At 43.7% G+C, this 5,964-nt stretch overlaps 1 long non-coding RNA gene across 1 annotated transcript; it reads right to left on the minus strand.

Moving 5' to 3' along the window:
* Positions 1–1,979: 1,979 nt before the first annotated feature.
* On the minus strand, positions 1,980–4,325 carry LOC139551196 (uncharacterized). The gene is made up of 3 exons (XR_011670219.1): positions 3,984–4,325; positions 3,360–3,410; positions 1,980–2,975 (listed from the first exon to the last, which is right to left on the minus strand). It is a non-coding gene; the product is annotated as an uncharacterized lncRNA (long non-coding RNA).
* Positions 4,326–5,964: the final 1,639 nt, after the last annotated feature.

The raw sequence follows: 5,964 nt of genomic DNA on the forward strand, positions 1-5,964 counted from the left end.
CCTCAGGTTCCATTAGAGCAGCATGGCCCTGTCCTCAGTTCTGGCCATTAAATTATCTCTCCAGGTCTGCCAGCCAGAGAGAGAAGAGCAGGAAGGCTATGCTCATTACCCACAGGAGCCTCCGCTCTGCTCCACTCACTGCACAAAAGCTCCTCGCTTTCACCTCTTAATTTGAGACACTAGGGAGCATCGGGCCGGCAGCGAGATAGAGATACGCGCCATCCAGTGCTATCGCCACTCTCCGCCTGATAGGCTTGTCCTGCATCCTCTTGATTACAGAGGCGGATTTAGAGTGTGCGCTTGGCAGGCGGGCGGGAGATGCACAGTGTACATATTATCCCCATTATTTTCTGCTGGATGCGGCTGACATTGTGCCATGTACGGTTGGGAGTTGGTAGTTGGTCCAGTCAGTACTACGTGATACTCTAATTTCCCCTGTACCCATCATGAGGTTGCTACAACAAGTTTAAAATGTAGATGCACAGTTTGAGAGAATTTTGAGTAATCAAGGTGACAGACAGTGACACATTCAATACCGCCTTGCACACTCTTGCCTGCATCTAGCTGATCTAGGGTGTAATCATTAGTCCAACAGCTGCAAAGGAGAGTTTCCATTGGACAAATTCAGGTATGTTTATCCCCGTTTCTTTCCGTTTGCTTCTGTCTTAGAAACATTTATCAACAGAATCGGCGGAATGAATACACCCCAGATCACACTCTAACACAGTTCACTTTCATAGCAGCCACATAAAAACAGCATGATCACTTTGCTCGTTCTATATATAATTCCTTTTTGCAGCTATCTATCTACGCGCTCTCCTCTCACATTTTCTCTTCTCTTGTGGACTTCAGTGCACAACACATCAACTGTCTGTGACCAGGCGAGAAAAAAAAACGTCCAAGCTGAACCTTCATATCAGGACCCTAACTGCTACACATAGCCTACATCGTTATCATGTCATAGTCAACTAGAACTACTAAAACTAACGGGTTAGTAAACCCGCTACAATCATGCAGTACAGTGTACAGTCAGAAAGCAGTTTAGCAGTAATAAATTAATAAAACCAAAAGTTTCCTTGACTTAGAAGAGTTCCAGTGTTGGATAGCCACAGCCAGCTAGCTAACATAGCATCCCTCTCTCTTTTATCCGGGTGTTTGAGTAGGCTAAACTAGCTAGCTGCATTTGCTAGCTCAGTGAAAGTGAAAATAAAAAAAAATACAACCAAATATAGCTATCTCGCTCTCTAGCTTCTCCTTAATTTAGAAAGAAAGTAATTTGTTAAACTATTGTCTTTCTCTCTCTTTGAGTCAACTACTCACCACATTTTATGCACTGCAGTGCTAGCTAGCTGTAGCTTATGCTTTCAGTACTAGATTCATTCCCTGATCTGTTGATTGGGTGGACAACATCACTTCATGCTGCAAGAGCGCTGATAAGTTTTGGGACGTACTCCGGACGTTGTCATAATTACTGTGTAAGTCTATGGAAGGGGTTGAGAACCATGAGCCTCCTAGGTTTTGTATTGAAGTCAATGTACCCAGAGGAGGATGGAAGCTAGTGTGATTTTAACCAATTAGGAGTCGGCATTACCTAGTAATTGCCTACTAATTGTCTACTAATTGGTTGATGATGTCATTGGAAACACTTACTTTCCGCTATCTTTTTACTACAAAACATAGAAGCCAATCAGTTTCACATATGTTAATGTTGGGGTGGTGCTTGGATGTTTTTATTTATTAGAATCCCCATTAGCCGATGCTAATTGCGACAGCTAGTCATACTGGGGTCCGACTTACTGGAGATGATTGTGAAAATGTCCCTTTAATAGAGTGGATCCAATGCCGCCTAATTCCCTTTATGGCAATGGATTTTTTACTTTTTCGTTCAAAAAAATTGCCTCCCTTTGTGCCCCTGACGTACGAAAACAAACAAGCCAACGAAATCCTCAGGACAACAGGAGAAAATCAACAGCAACAACAAGGATTCAATCATTTATTTAATCAGCCAGGAAGCATGGCGTCTTCCATCTCATTTGGGGGCCGAGGAGACTAGGGACCAGGAAGTCAGCTGACACAGAACAGGTCGCACTGCTCCGTCTGTCGAGACCCTATATATAGACACCAAATCATATCTGCTTCCAAGAAATCATTCAACTACCAACCACACAGTCCCATTTCCCTCCTAAGCCACAGAGCCTCCAATAGAATCAATCACTTCTCAAATGGATACTTAGTCAAGTGGTCTGCAGGTGCACATACTGATATGTTGTGTGTTCTGTTTCCACTGGCAGATTTCGAACTCTACCAACATGTTCAGACGAAGATACAACAGAGAGTAGCTCAGACAAATCACTTGTTGATTTAATTGAGGGGAGGGTGGCGTGAGGGAAGAATTGGTCTCTAGCCTCTTGGACCAGAGAAGGCCAGACTGTAAACTCTGGTCTCTGTTTGACATTCCATCATCCTTTATTAGAGTGTAACTCTTGGAGGACATCGGTGTCTTTATACGATTACACCTCTCCAGAATGTCAAACAGCAACTTATCATAGAGGAGTAGACATCATGCTTTGGAACGGTCGCCTTTGTTCCTCTTTGCTTTCAATGCATACCCTGAAATGGGGAGAGTCGGACAAGGTTAGAAATGTATTTTCATGAGCTTTGGTATCTCTGGTATATAACTGAAGATCTTTGACTCCTCCTCTGTGGCAGCACTACCTGTGGTGGTTTCTAGATGATTCACACCAATAAACATTTCAAATCAGTCAATGAGGAAGGCTTCATGCTGCTATTGTCCATTTTAGCTGCTGAGCAATGTGGTCCACGGCTTAGCTCTTCAGTCTGTGGGTGCAGAGGACCTACAGCTGTCTGTAAGTAAGGGCTGGATGACGGGAGGGAAACCAGTCTTGGAAGGAAGGGGAGAAGTGGTTTGAGCCATCCCCAGGCTCGTGGCGAGGATATTTATCCAGGGAAGCACACTGGGAGGGGGAAGAGAGAGGCAGTTAGTTTGTAAGTTAGCTGCTGACTAGCGAACCTACTAATACTACTGCAACAATGGTGTGACACAGGTTAAAAGCAACGAGACCATCCTCCAAAGCACATTTTCGGATACTATTACAAACTGTAACCATTTTGTCTATTGAGTATGGATTTTTCCGGCTGTAGACTTATCTCCTTTACCACATGGTTCAAAGCCTTCATCAGCTGACATGATAAATCACTGTGTAAATATTCCTGTACGGGGAATGGCCAAAGACGACGTTGTCCTTTGAAACACGTTCCAGAATTCAACTTCAAACAACACAGATGTCCGCTAGCGTAGTGGTCATCACAAAATCACACAGGGACTTGGATCGACTCACCAGTTGCCTAGCCATTGAACTGAGGACATTTTCGACATCCTGGACCCACACCTGTGAAAGGGAGAGAGGTAGAGATAGAGGAAAAAGAGAGATCAGACAGACAAGGGGATGATGAGCAGTTGACACGCAAGGACATGAATCATTCAAAGAGAGCGAGACGTGGTTGCATTTACTCACACTAAACCTAGTTTTGCAAAGGGAGCAGTTTTCCGCCTCGCATTGCCATAAAACATTTAGCAGCATGCTGGATTTCTCCCCGGGGACTGTGTGTACCCTTGGTTCTTGTGACCCAGAAGTCTCAAGTCTTGATGAATTGACATTTCTAAGTTGCCTCATCACACATTGTCACATACACACACTCCATCCAATCCATCTATGTACATTCAAAAACGACATAGAAGTGCAAACAGTACGGGGGCTGATCAACAGTAAAGGTGGCATAAGAGTAAAACCCTTCCAAGCTATAGTCGTAACCGTCAGAGAGTTCACCTTTGTGGATCCCCCCAGGTCGTAGCAGACAGACACAACAATTTAGTGTTGGTAGTTTGCCCGAGATGACAAAACACAGTGAGAGTGTGCAGGTGAGAGATGGATAAAGAGTGTTTCAGGTGAGATCTTTCTTACTCTGTGGCTCTGTCTCTTCTCTATGCTCCACTCCCTCACATCTCTCCAGTGCCCTGGCAGGCGAGCGCTATCCTCTGCTCCAGGCATGCTGAAGAAGCGTCCTCTCTCTCCCTTCTGACTCCCAGACAGTCCCACTCCACTGGTGTTTGGAATTGGCCCAAACAGAGCTGGGTGTTTCTGGCCAGACCACCCCCTCTTATCGGTCTCAGGTGACTGACACTGTTTCTGTATTTGCAACTTGAGTCGAGACATTGATACTCTGCCCTGTGTGCTAGAGTCGAGTTCCTCTGGTTAGGGCAAGGCTCTTTCAATGCCATTCAGTACATCCTGCCCCTAGTCACGATCTTGTAAGGCTAAACCATCTCTGACTTAAGTCAACTTCAAATATCTGAAAAGCTACTTCAACCTCAATTAGCTGTGTAATTGGACTGGCCATATAACAGAGAGGGCTTTGATCAATGGGAAAGATGATCTATGTATTTCTCTCTGCATTATAAACGATCTGACAAAAGCAAGAGCCATTATTGATGTGAAGACAGATGTCATGATTTACTGTCCTAGCACTGCTGCTGAATCATAATTATTACAAACTGTAGCTATTAGTGGGGTTATATGGATGAAGAATATAGAGAAATCAGAAAAGACCAATAGAATAATTGGTCTCTCACCTGTTCCTTTTCTTTCCATACAGCCTGGTCACCACTGGTTGCTGCTGCCTGAGGATCTGAAAAGAGATATTTCAACCAGAAAAGGAACAACCAGTAGACTGTCTTGTATAGGTGGACTCTGTACTATAAAACACGTGTTAGCCATGAGAGTTTAGCTTGCCTAGCTAGCCTGATGCACTGCCACCTGGGACTAAAATGCTTTTGTCTCGACTCCTGGACACTTGTTTAAAGTATCCACTACTACAGTCAACCAGGGCCCGTATTTAAAAAGTGTTTCAGAGTAGGGTCTCTCCTGTCCATATAATCATATGCATTATGATTATAAAAGGCAAAACTGATCCTTTAGCAACACTCCTACTCAGACTCTTTGTGAATACGGGCCCCGGAGCCTACGGCACCTCACTAGCACTAAGCCTAAACTCTGATTGGGTGGTTATTGATGCCTACCATCCAGGAAGCTTCGCTGGTATTACCATGGAAACACAAAGACTAGCCAGCCAGATGCATTTGGGGAAGAACGGTTCCAGATTCTAATTTGACAAATTTACTGGATTGAAACCAGAGGGAGCAGGTCTTATACTTTTCCCTGAACCCGTTCCCATAATAAGCCTGTGTCTCTCTCACGCTCTTTCTCCACATGTTGGAGCAACTAGTGATATGTGATAAACTTGTCGGTTTAACCATATCTATAGAGCTTGACCTCTTATTTACAGTACCAATCAAACGTTTGGACACACCCACTCAATAGCAAGAACATCAAAACTATGAAATAACACATATGGAATCATGTAGTAACCAAAAAAGTGTTAAAATCAAAATCTATTTTATATTTGAGATTCTTCAAAGTAGCCACCCTTTGTCTTGATGACAGCTTCGCACACTCTTGGCATTCTCTCAACCAGCTTCATGAGGTAGTCACCTGGAATGCATTTCATTTAACAGGTGTGCCTTGTTAAAAGTTCATTTGTGGAATTTCTTTCCTTCTTAATGCGTTTGAGCCAATCAGTTGTGTTGTGACAAAGTAGGGGTGGTATACAGAAGATAGCCCTATTTGGTAAAAGACCAAGTCCATATTATGGTAAGAACAGCTCAAATAAGCAAAGAGAAATGACAGTCCATCATTACTTTAAGACATGAAGGTCAGTCAATGCAGAAAAATTGAAGAACTTAAACGTTTTTTCAAGTGCAGTCGCAAAAACAATCAAGCGCTATGATGAAACTGGCTCTCATGAGGACCGCCACAGGAAAGGAAGACCCAGAGTTACCTCTGCTGCAGAGGACAAGTTCATTAGAGTTACCAACCATAGAAATTG

The sequence above is a fragment of the Salvelinus alpinus genome, chromosome 2 (genome assembly GCF_045679555.1).
Source record: "Salvelinus alpinus chromosome 2, SLU_Salpinus.1, whole genome shotgun sequence".
Classification (NCBI taxonomy): Eukaryota; Metazoa; Chordata; class Actinopteri; order Salmoniformes; family Salmonidae; genus Salvelinus; species Salvelinus alpinus.